Genomic DNA, 12,786 nt, shown 5'->3' on the forward strand with positions numbered 1-12,786 from the left:
TATTGTTACTCAGTATCTAAGTTGTGTCCAGTTCTTTGCAAACTCATGGATTACAGCACACCAGGCTTCCCTGTCCTTCACAATCTCCTGGACTTTGCTCAAACTCATGTCCATTGAGTTAGTGATGCCATCCAACCATCTCACCCTCTGTTTCCCCCTTCTCCTCCTGCCCTCAATCTTTTCCAGCATCAGGGTTTTTCCAGTGAGTCATCTCTTCACATCAGGTGGCCAAAGGATTGGAATTTCAGCTTCAGCATCAGTCCTTCCATGAATATTCAAGGTTGATTTCCTTTAAAATTGATTTGTTTGATCCCCTTGCCATCCAAGGGATTCTCAAGAGTCTTCTCCAGCACCACAGTTCAAAAGTATCAATTCTTTGGCACTCAACCTTCTTTATTTCATATCTCCTTTCCTGGTGGCTCAGATGGTAAAGAATCTGCCTAAAATGCATGAGACCCACATTCAATTCCTGGATTGGGAAGATCCCCTGGAGAAAAAAGTGGCAACTCACTTCAGCATTCTTGCCTAAAGAATTCCATGGACAGGGGACACTGGTGGGCTATAGTGCATGGGGTCATTAAGCGTTGACGACTTTCAGTCACTCACATTTGTACTTAACTACTGGAAAAAACATAGCTTTGACTGTATGGGCCTTCAACAATAAAGCGATATCTCTGCTTTTTAATATGCTGTCTAGGTGTGTCATAGCTTTCCTTCCAAGCATCTTTAAATTTCATGACTGCAGTCACCATCTGCAGTGATTTGGGAGCCCAATAAAATTAATTCTGCCTCTGTTTTCACTTTTCCTCCATATATTTGTCATAAAGTGATGGAGCCATGGGCCATGGTTACCAGTATACAGACAGAGTGGATAGGTTAGAAAATCAAGAAATAGTACAAAAAATATATTTTAAGTAAAATAGCATTAACTCATTGCTTCAGTAAATAAAAAAACCAAAACTATGGAAAAACTGATGCATAAGAAAGATGGTTTTCATTATAATATAAACCTCATAAAACAACTTGCTTTTTCTAACAAGTATTAGGTATAAGAGTGAGAATAAAACTAATTTTTAAGAGCAAATGACAAAATAATAATAAATAAGATAAATATAAAAAGTAGTGGAGTGAGTGAGACTACTTCTATGACTATGACTATTCTTATTTTTCTGGTCCTAATGTTGTTCCCTGTGATTGCTTTTTTTCTTTTTTATGGACTCCCATATTTTTCTTTCATATTTTTTCTATCTTTTTTTGTCCCTTTAATTATCCTTGTATTAGTTTTTCTACTCTTCTAATATAAGTATTTATAAAAATAAAAAGTGTCAAAACTTGGAATATGTTTCATTACCTGTATCTTCCCTAAAATATTTTAATATTTTGTACGCACTTCTTTTATTTACATTAGTTCAATGATCCTCAAGGAATTCAAAGTATAATATGAGAAAAGTTTATTAAAATTACCAAGGGAATGTTTTCAAATTATACCCACCTTTATGTTTCCATTTGGACAAGAATCCCTAGAGTTGGTTATATGTTGGTTAGCATCTATAGATAATTCTAACAGTGTTTTAGAGTTTGTCTCAACATGGACTTTTTAAAGTCTCATCCTTTGATTAAATTAAACTATATGCTCAAATTATGAAATACTCTTAGCAGCATGATTGAGGATTCTTTGGACAGCGAGGCTAAAATTTTCCTCAGTCAGTAACCCAATAATGGAAACTATACGTTCTTCTCTATTATTGAAACACATAATTTATATCTCAACTTGGGCTTTGAATAATTTAGTTCACAGAAAGTCATTTCAGTAGCTAGCTTTATGTGCAAAGACAGCTGATTTATTCCATATTAACATAACAGTACATTTCAAATAAAAATACTTGATAATTTAAAAAATACAGGCCCAAATTCAAATGACGTATGAATAGAACAAAATATTATACTAAATCATAATGTAAACACTTATTTTCAATAAAAGATATAATCTGGAAGAAACAATAAGTTCAAACTGTTCTTTTACTGTTCTCCATCATGTTATATATTTTCAAAACTCCATTTTCTGCACATAAGGATTATTGTGTGAAACATTCTTATCGTCATTTATCATCTGCCAAATTCACATACATATATTAGGACCCTCCTCTGCATGAGGCCTTCTTGGTTCCCCAGATGGATTTAGTTTCTCCTCATCCTTTGTAATCATAGATCATTTTAAGCTTCTTATCAAAAGTATAACAAATATTTATAGGCTTAAAAGCTATATCAGTATAATAATGCTCTGGAGGCTAGACACCTCTTTGTGCTTTTTTGTGTCTCTGGAATTTGGAAAATTAATATCTTTTTACTTTTTATGGAAACACTTTTTAGTAAATGGAATTACTCAAATAGTATTGTGAGTCCTCATATACACATGATTCATAATCACTGATATATATAAACATATACAAAATTTCAGTGTGTATCTCAAAAGACAGTGCCTCTTTTACTTAACACTGCCTAAAATGTCGTTGTCACACTTATATAAGGTTTAGTTTATAATAATTCCCAAATACCACTAAAAATAAAATATCATGCTCAAATGTCTCATTCTAAATGTACAGATAAGAGTGATCTGCTTGAGCTAGGTCATACCACCTTGTAAGAACCTGTTATAGTTTCAATAATTTTGTGAGCTTAATGTTAAAAACAAGCATTATTAAAAATTAAATTATATATTTGCACAATTAAAGAAACTATATTTAAATCATATTTAAAATGAAAGTAAGAAATACTAAAAGTTTCAGTGCCATATTTTCACATATACATTATTAGAATATGTATTAAATAATCCTTTGGTCAATATAGTTGTTCATATTTCAGCTGAAAATGCAAATGATGTCAAACTCGATAATTGACAGCATTTCCTAATGTGATAGAAAATATTTGGTTGGAAGAGTTATCTTCCTGACTACTTAAAGCAGTTCTCTTTTGGACTGTAAATAGATGGGAGGGATAAGCTACACAAATGAAAATAATTAATGATAATATTATCAGTCAATACAAAGACATCCTCCAGAATCACTAGAATAATAAATTATTAAATAAAAAAAATTTACAGCACCTGCCATATCAAAGCTAATGGTTCAGATCTTTAAAAGGAAATAGCAGCCTTAGGTGCTAGTATTTATACTGTACCTTGAGGATTCAGTTTTTCCTTTAGAAAGCATTGATTCTCTAGAAATGCTTTGATTGAAGGAAAGAAGACTTTAACCTTTGTAAGTAAAAGGCCTTACGTGGCTGCCCTAATGTTCCAAGTCCTCAGTTTATCTTTATTTCTAGCAGTATGATTCTAAATCAAGATTAAAAAGCAACTCAACATGAGGTAAAATAAAAAGGTCATTTAATCACCCTGTTAGCTTCAAATGATTATTGATTCTTAGAGGTGATGTCTAATTCTGCCAGAAAATCCATTTCTGTAATGATTACTGCCTCAGTTTTATCTATGATACTGGAGGTTATTAAAAGTAGGAATCTCAAGGGAAGTGTACAACTTTAGGCCATTAATATTATATTTAATATTATTTTTTATCAGAACAGAATTTCTAGCTCTACCCTGTATCAATAGTCACATAGGAATATGTGCTCCACTGCAAGTCTAATTATTATATACATTCCTTTGGGAAACAGAAGCACATTGAAATATCTGATAGGTAAATATCAAACGGTGTAGGGCATGTTGAACTACTCATCATTTCTTGTTAACACATATACAACACTCAAGTATCGTGCCTAGAAAGCTGACATTACTCTATTGTCTTTTTTTTTCCACCCAAACTATTTTATAGTCATGCTTAGAATGCTATTAGAATCACAGATTTGAACATATAGTATACAGGAATTCCTGAATACAGTTCAAACTATAAGCATAGACAATATAGGCATCTTGAACACAGATAACTAAAGCTCAGATGACCCTTTATGTAAGGTTCATTAAAGGTAATGTGCCAATTAATCAGAAAGTTGCTGCTTTGAACATGTCTCTCCGCTTGTAGGTGTTAGTGAAAAAAAGAGTAAGAGAGTAGGAAATCTATGGATCATAATCTAAAAATCTCAAGTACAAATTTATTAAACTTCTGCTGAACTGCAGCCCAAGATAGAGCTAGTGAGCAACAGAAATCTCATGCAATGGAAATGAGGAAAAGAGAGATATATGAGAATAAAATTTACACATTTGATAGAAAGCATATATAGATAATAGGGTAAATAGAGTGATTCAAAATGATTACCATATTTATGAAATAAGCAACTGAATCTTACCTCAATAAGATGAAATATAATACAAGGGATAATTCACAGGGAAAATTATGAGCATAGTTTTGAAGAAAATAAATATGAATTTGAAGTTTTATTTATGATATCATTGAAAATATGATTCTAATGTTCATAAAATAAATATAGCTTGGGATTAGAAATCTGTGAATATGTTTACTTGTTATCATAGTAATTAACAGGCTGATGAGGAGGTAAATAATAAAATAACAGGTAAAAGGGTAGCATAGAAGTTATTCTGGCTCCTTTTGAATCATCTTTAAAATACAAGATATTACATTTTGTTTCAATCAGAGCTTAATCACATTAAGTGTACTAAATAAGGGGTCCTTCAATTACGATTATAGAAAAACAGATACAAACTATAAAATAAAATGAAAAAAACAAATTCTAACATAATCTTACCAAATGTAGATTTTTTAACCCTAATTTGCAGACTACAAAATATTCAGAGGAAACTGTATGCAAATGATGCTGTAGAATGTTGCTGTTCAGTATTTGTTCACTGAATCTGCATAGCCCTATTACATGGAGGTTACACTCTAGTCAGAAGAGACAGATAATAACAAAAGTAAATAAGTAAGATATTAGGTAGTGTTACAATTTTAAATAGAGTGAACAGGTACAGCCTCACCAAGAACAAAATGTTTGAGATGGAAATATTTTGTCTGCATTATAATGACATAAACTTTAATTTGTATAAAATTGCTGTCCAGATAGATCATATTTATACAAATCATTAATCAATGAAATCATACTGAATGACAGGCTATCTATATTTGAACTTCAAAAATTCAGTTTTTAGTCCTCTCCTGCAATTATAGAAAAAATACATTCTAAAATATTATATGTACATTTAGATATATAGGTATACAAATATATTTATATTCATAATGTGAGAGTTATTTTAATTTTCACTGCTGTTTTTTCTGAACACAGATTGAAATGATCAGTAAAATTGGTTAAATCCTAGCAATATTAACAAAAAATAAAAATAAAAGAGAAGATACAAATTACCAGTATTATAGATGAAATAAGAGATATCTCTATAGATCTGGCTGATGAAAACAAGATGATACTAAAAACAACTGTACATATATTAATTTGCAAACTTAGATCAAATGAACCCATTCCTCAAAAACCCAAACTATTACAACTCACACAATATGAAATAGAGAATTGAATAGCCTTATAGCTATGAATTCAGGAAACTGAATTCATAATTTAAATCTTCCCCAAAGAAATTGTCAATCCCAGGTGATTTCATTGACAAATTGCACCATATTTTAAGGGCTTCCCAGGTGGCTCAGTGGTGAAGAGTCTGACTGCCAATGAAGGAGAAGCGGGTTTGATCCATAACTCTGGAAGATTCCCTACAGGAGGAAAAGGCAACCCATTACTGTATTTTTGCCCGGGAAACCACAGGGACAGAGGAGTCTGGCAGGCTACACCCCATGGGGTCACAAAGAGGCAGACATGACAGAGCAACTAAGAATGCTTGCAGCATATTTTAAAATAACAACATTAACTCTATGTAATATCTTACATAAAATATACAAAAATTAACACAAATAGATCATAAACTTGAAGATAAAGTGTAAAATAATTACGTTTTAAAGAGCGACATAGTAGAAAATCTTTGGGATATAGAACTACATAAAGTATATTAGATTTCACTGAAAAAATAGTCTACAAAATGAGAAATAGTAAAGTGGACTTTATAAAATTAAAAACATTTGTTCTGTGAAGGATGCTATTAAAGGGAGGAAAAGATAATTATATTCTTGAAGAAAATATTTTTAAGCCATAATCTGGAAAAGCACTTGTATCTAGAATACTTAAAGGACTTTCAAAACACAACCATAAAAACAAAACAAAGAAAAATATCACATAATTTGAAAATAGAAAGACCTCAACAAATCTTTCGCTAAAGAGGATATATAGATGACAATAAGCACATGAAAAGAATATCTTAAAAAAAAAAAGCGATAACACTAAATTCTGGTAATGGTAATACCACTTTGGAAAACAGTGCAGAAATTTCTAAAAATTGAACATCTAATTGCCATGAATTCCAGCTACTGTCCTGTGCATTTATCTGATAAAAATGAAAAGCTGGGTTGATACAATATCTTGTAGCTAAATGCATAGGGAAGTTTTATTTAAAATAGCCTAAACTTGAAAAACATTTATGAGATAAATGGTGAAACTAATGGTAGTACCTTCACACCATGCAATAGTACTCAGCAATAAAAAGGATTAAAGTACTGATACTCATAAGAACCTAGAAGAATCTCCTAAGAATTAATAATACTTTGAATGAAAACAAAACAATCTGAAAACGTTACATACTATATTATTCTATTTATAAAACTGTCTTCAAGTGATAAAATAATAGAAATGAAGAATGGTTAGAGGTTCTAGGAGTTTGGATGGGATTGGGGTGTGAGGAAAGTGAGTAAAATCATAAAAGGGTAACATGAGGGATCATTTTTTCATGTGTGCATCTCTACAGGTTAGTTCTTAAAAGTGATTTATCTGGTATAGAAGTCCATTTGAAAATTAATATAATTGTACAACAAGTTTATAAAATTGTAAGAGTAAATTTTTCTACATTCTCTACATTACTGGTATACAAACTGAGATAAAAATATTTTATGTATATGAGAATATTTCTAAGCTGTGTTCAGGCAAGGATGGCATAAGGAAATCAATTTAGAATCCTCAAATTGCGCATTGCATCTCCAAAATTGATGCACTGTCTTAGGAGCTCATAAGGACAGTACATTTAAATCCCTGGGTGAATGTAAGACAGATTGTAAACTTCAAGAAATCTGAAATCAATCCCCAAGTCATACACCAATGGAAAAGTGTGACCTAGCACATCGTCTGAAAGATCAATGGTTGATCATTAATATATTCTGACATAGGAGTGAATACTAGGACATTAAACTTAAAAATAAAAATAAGGAAAATAAATTGATCATGGACATCAAGAAGCTGTACACCATGGGAGAAATGGATCTCACAGAATCAGAGCAGTGAATTCACTGAGCCAAATATACAAATGAACAAAAAGAGCAATAACAATAAACCCTGAGGAATAAGAAATAAGAATCCAGAATTGCTATAACATTATATAAAGTATTTAGTTTTCACCAAAATATTATGTGACATGCCAAAGGAAGCAACATGTTACCCATACTCAAGAAAAAGAGACAACAGAATATGCCTTTAAGAAGTTCCCCAATGTTCAACTTAGCAGACGCAGATTTCAAAGCAGTTATTATATGTGATCATAGAACCATAGGAAACCATTTTCAAACACTTTAAGGAAAGTCTCACCAAATAGACAATTTCAAATAAAGATGGAGAAACTATTTAAAAAGAAATGGAAATTCTGGATTTAAAAAGTAAAATAAATGAAATGAAAACTTCATCCCACAACTCAACAGGAGATGTGAGCTGAAAGGAAAGAATTCAATGATATTGAAGATCAATCAATACAATTTATACAATCTGGAGAAGAGAGAATGGAAAAAATTCAACAGAGCCTAAGAGAAACATCATGAATCACGAAGTCACTCAGTCGTGTCTGATTCTTTGAGACCCCATGGACTGTAGCCCATCAGGCTCCTCCGTCCATGGGATTTTCCAGGCAAGAGTGCTGGAGTGGATTGCCATTTCCTTCTCCAGGGGATCTTCCCGACCCAAGAATCAAACCCAGGTCTCCCGCATTGCAGGCAGATGCTTTACCGTCTGAGCCATCAGGGAAGCCTAATGAGAGAAACATGGAACACCATTAATGTATCAATGCATACTTAATGTTAATAACAGAAGGAGAGGAGAGAGAGGATGGGGGAGAAAAAATATGTCAATAAGCGATTGAAAACCTCCCAAATTCTTTCTCTTCATAATAGTAATCTATATCCAAGAAGCTCAAAAAACTCCTAGTAGGATAAAAGGGTCTGATATACAGAAATATCATAATTAAATTATTGAAAGTCAATGAAAAAGCAATTACCTTGGAAGAAATTTTAAAAATCTAAAAAAAGGAGTCACAATAAGATTAAAATTTATTTCTCATAATTTCTCCTCAGGAAAAAAGTGGAGACCAGAAGGGAGTGGATGACTTCAAAGTGCTCAAAGGGAGGAAAAAAAAAAAAATGTTATCCAAGTATTCTCTATGCAGCAAAATTCTCCTTCAAAACTGAAGAGTAAATAAGGACATTCCTAGATGAACTAAACCTGAGATATTTTGTGAGCAGATTTGTCTTACAAGAAATACAAAATTTTTCAGGCTGAAAGGAAGTGATCCCAAGCAAAAGAACACAGGAAGAGGTAATTATGGGTATGATTGAAAAAGGCAGTATAATAACATATTTCTTCTCACTTCTCTTATGGAAATGTAAAATCACATAGTTACTTTATAAAATAGTTTGGCAGTTTCTCAAAATGTTAAAAATAGAGTTACCATATGACCCAACAATCCCAATCCTTGATAATTACCCAAGAGAAATGAAAACAAATGTATACATAAAAATCTATACATAAATATTTAAGCTAGCATTATTCATAATAGTCAAAGAGTGGAAAGAACTCAAATGTTTATTGAAAAATGAATGGACAATGTACTATAAATTATTAAACAATATTATTAAAAATAAAGTATTAATAAGTACTACATGAATGATCCTCTAAAACATTATAAGTGAAAAATGCCAGACACAAAAGATTATATATTATTTCATTTATATAAAATATCTAGAGTAGGCAGCTATATGGAAACAGAGAGTAGATTAATGTATGCCTAGGGCTATTGGGAAGGGATAAGAAGTGATTTCTCATTGATAGTAGGTTCACTTTTTGGGTACTGAAATTGTTTTAAAATTAGACAGTGTTATTGGTTCCATAACTCTGTGTGTATGTGTGTATAAATATATTAAGAAGTATTGAATTTTCAAAATTCATTTAATTAAAAAATTGAAACCTGAATTTTTTGATATGACTATTATACTTAAATGAAGTTGTTTTTAAAAAGTTAAAATTTTAAAATCCAGTTTAAAAAGTAAAGAGGAAATAATTCAAGGACTAAATGTTTATGCAAGAAAAGTTAAGATATGTATGGTGAGCTGATTTTTAGATTTAGCAATGTAACCTCTATCTTCGTAGTAAAATTTCAGAATGAAATGCGTCTGTGCTAAATCTTTTTTGCTTTGATTTTTCATTTATCACACCTGCTTCTAGAAGTATATATACCCTTTGAATCTGGAGGCTTACATTATTAAACACTGGGAAATTTTCATTACTCATTTAACAATATCTTCCATTCTGTAGTCTGTGATCGTTCTCAGTTGAAAGTTGTCTTCCCTGTGTCATTGCTCCAAATGTCTGATGTATTTACTCTTAGTGCTTTTGTGTTACTGAGTTTTATTTGCACTTATATATAGATTTCAAGATATTTGTTTCAGTTTTCTTTCTTAAGGGCTCTCATCTTATTTACTAAAATTTTTACTTCTAAAAATGAAATATCTTCTTATATTTTTTCTGTGTATACCAATCAAAACTTTCTAAACACAATTCCATTCTGAGCTTAATTTTTCTATTTTTTTCTGGGACCACTTTAATTTTGTTTTGCTGTTTGGGTTCATTTTTTCTTTTCTTTTTTTATATTTTCCTTAAACATTTCATTAACTATGACTATGCACTCATATTTAACAGGGAGACTCTAAAAAATCTGACTGGTTTATATCTGCCAATTTTTAACTTCCAGTCCTAGGATTAGCAGATGCAAACTAATATTGATGGATAAATAACAAAGTCCTATTATATAGCATAGGGAACAGTATTTAATATCTTGAGATAAACCATAATGAAAAAAAAAACACGAAAAGAATATATGTATATGTGTAACAAGTCATTTTGCTCTATAGCAGAAATTAAGCACAACATTGTAAATCAACTAAGCCTCAATAAAATTAAAAAAAAAAAAAAAATCTGGGGAAAGCACCTGAAGTGTCTGCTAGAGGAGTTCTAGCTTGGGTTAATAGGCAATAGAGATTCATCACAGTGGTTCCCAAATCTGGCTGTATTTCAGAAACACCAGATGAACTTTATAAAGAAAAATTAATGACTTGCTCTGACTCAAGAATTTGAATTAAATTAATTAAATGAGTTAAATTAAATTAATTTCATATGAATTAAATTAAATATAAATTAAATCAGAACCTACTCACGTAGAACTTTGGCATCAGTGGTTGTTTTAAAAAGCTCTTCCCTTGGAATCAAAGGATTAACCGGATTACAGACTTCTGGACAAGGATGTGGCAGGATAGATAAACCTGTCCATGAAACAAGGATTTGAGGATGCCAGTGTCTAGTGACACTAGTGATTACAGCAAGAAAAGTTCCAGAGTCTCCCTTATTTCCTGACTTAAAGGAGCTTAGACTCACAGAAGGAGAAGAAATCAATCCCTGAGCCTTTGGAGTCGGAGCACAGATTCCAAGACCCTAGACTACCAGAGAACTAACTCTAGAGAGTATCAAATAGTGAGAATGCACACAAAGAAAACCACTTGAACACAAGACTCAGCGTCACCCAATCACCAGTAGCACCCTGTGAAGGACACCTTATCTAAACAACAAACAAAAGAAAAATACAAACCCAATCATCAGCAGACAGAATTACCAACTCACTCAGCCTTGCCCATCAGAGGAAAAACAAACAAACAAAAACTCGGCACAAATCTCACCCTATACGAAGCTTACACAAACCATTGGACCAGCCTTAGGAGGGAAGAAACCAAAAAGAAGAAATAATTCAACCTTGAAGCCTTGGAAAAGGATATCTCAAACACAATAAGTTGATCAAAAAAATAATAAAAAGGCAGAGAAATACTACACAAATGAAGGAACAAACTAGAAACACAGAAGTCCAGATGAATGAAGAGGAAATAGGCACACTACCTGAAAAAGAATTCAGAGTAAAAATAGTAAAGATGATCAAAAACCTTGAAAACAAAATGGAGAAAATGGAAGAATCAATTAATGAAGACCTAGAAGAATTAAAGAATAAACATACAGAGACAACACAACTGTTGAAATTAAAAATAGTCTGGAAGGAATCAATAGCAGAGTGTCTGAAACACAAGAACAAATCAGTGAGCTGGAAGATAAAAGGGTGAAATAACTTCTGAAGAGCAGAATAAAGTAAAAAGAATGAAAAGAACTGAGGATAGTCTCAGAGACCTCTGGGACAATATCAAACTCACCAACATTCAAATTATAGGGGTTGCAGACGAAGAAGAGGAAAAGAAAGGGTATGAGAAAATTTTTGAAGAGATTATAGTTGAAAATTTCCCCAACATGAAAAAGGAAATAGTCAATCAAGTCCAAGAGGCACAGAGAGTCCCATACAGGATAAACCCAAGGAGAAACACTCCTAGACACATACTAATCAAACTAATAAAGACTAAACACAAAGAAAGAATATTAAAAGCAGCAAGGGAGAAGCAACAAGCAACATAAAAGGGAAACCCCATACTCTTAACAGCTGATCTTTCAGCAGAAACTCTGCAGGCCAGAAGGGAATGGAAGGATATATTTAAAGTATTGAAAGGGAAAAATCTACAACCAAAATTATAGTACCTGGCAAGGATCTCTTTAAAAACTGATGGAGAAATAGAAAGCTTTTCAGCAAGCAAAAGTTAAGAAAATTCAGTACCACCAAACCAGCTTTACAACAAACGTTAAAGGGACTTATATAGTCAAGAAATACAAGAGAAGAAAAAAAACTTACAAAATCAACCCCAAACATAAGAAAAATGGCAATAGGAATATATATCAATAATTATTTTAAATGTAAATTGATTAAATGCTCCAATCAAAAGACACAGACTGGCTGAATGGATACAAAAACAAGACCCACATATCTGCTGTCTAATAAACTCACTTGAGACCTCAAGACACATACAGACTGAAAGTGAGAGGATGGAAAAATATATTCCATGCAAATGGGAAGCAAAAGAAAGCTGGAGTAGCAACCTCATATCAGAGAAAATAGACCTTAAAATAAAGAAGATCACAAGAGATAAGGAAGGACAGTACATAATGATCATGGGATCAATCCAGGAGGAAGACATAACAATTGTAAATATCTGTGCACCTGACATAGGAGCACCTCAATACAAAAAACAAACACTAACAGACATAAAAGGAGAGACTGACAGTAACACAATAATAGGAGACTTTAACACCTCACTCACACCAGTGGACAGATCATCAAAACAGAAAGTTAATAAGGAAACACAAGTCTTAAATGATAGAGTAGATGAGATGGATCTCATGGATATCTTCAGGACATTCCAGCCAAATGCAGAATACACCTTATTCCCAAGTGCACATGGAACATTCTCCAGGATAGACCACATCTTTGGTCACAAATAAAACTTCAGTAAATTTAAGAAAATTGAAATC

The 12,786-nt window shown here is 32.1% G+C and overlaps 1 long non-coding RNA gene across 2 annotated transcripts in view; it reads right to left on the minus strand.

Annotated features, from left to right (window-relative positions):
* The window catches only part of LOC147365983 (uncharacterized), a 136,325-nt gene that overhangs the window by 8,533 nt on the left and 115,006 nt on the right, over positions 1-12,786 (minus strand). The gene's annotated exons all lie outside the window — the stretch shown is intronic.

This window comes from Bos grunniens, chromosome 9, assembly GCF_055505025.1.
Source record: "Bos grunniens cultivar Pamir isolate PY7600 chromosome 9, Bosgru_T2T1.0, whole genome shotgun sequence".
NCBI classification, from domain to species: Eukaryota; Metazoa; Chordata; class Mammalia; order Artiodactyla; family Bovidae; genus Bos; species Bos grunniens.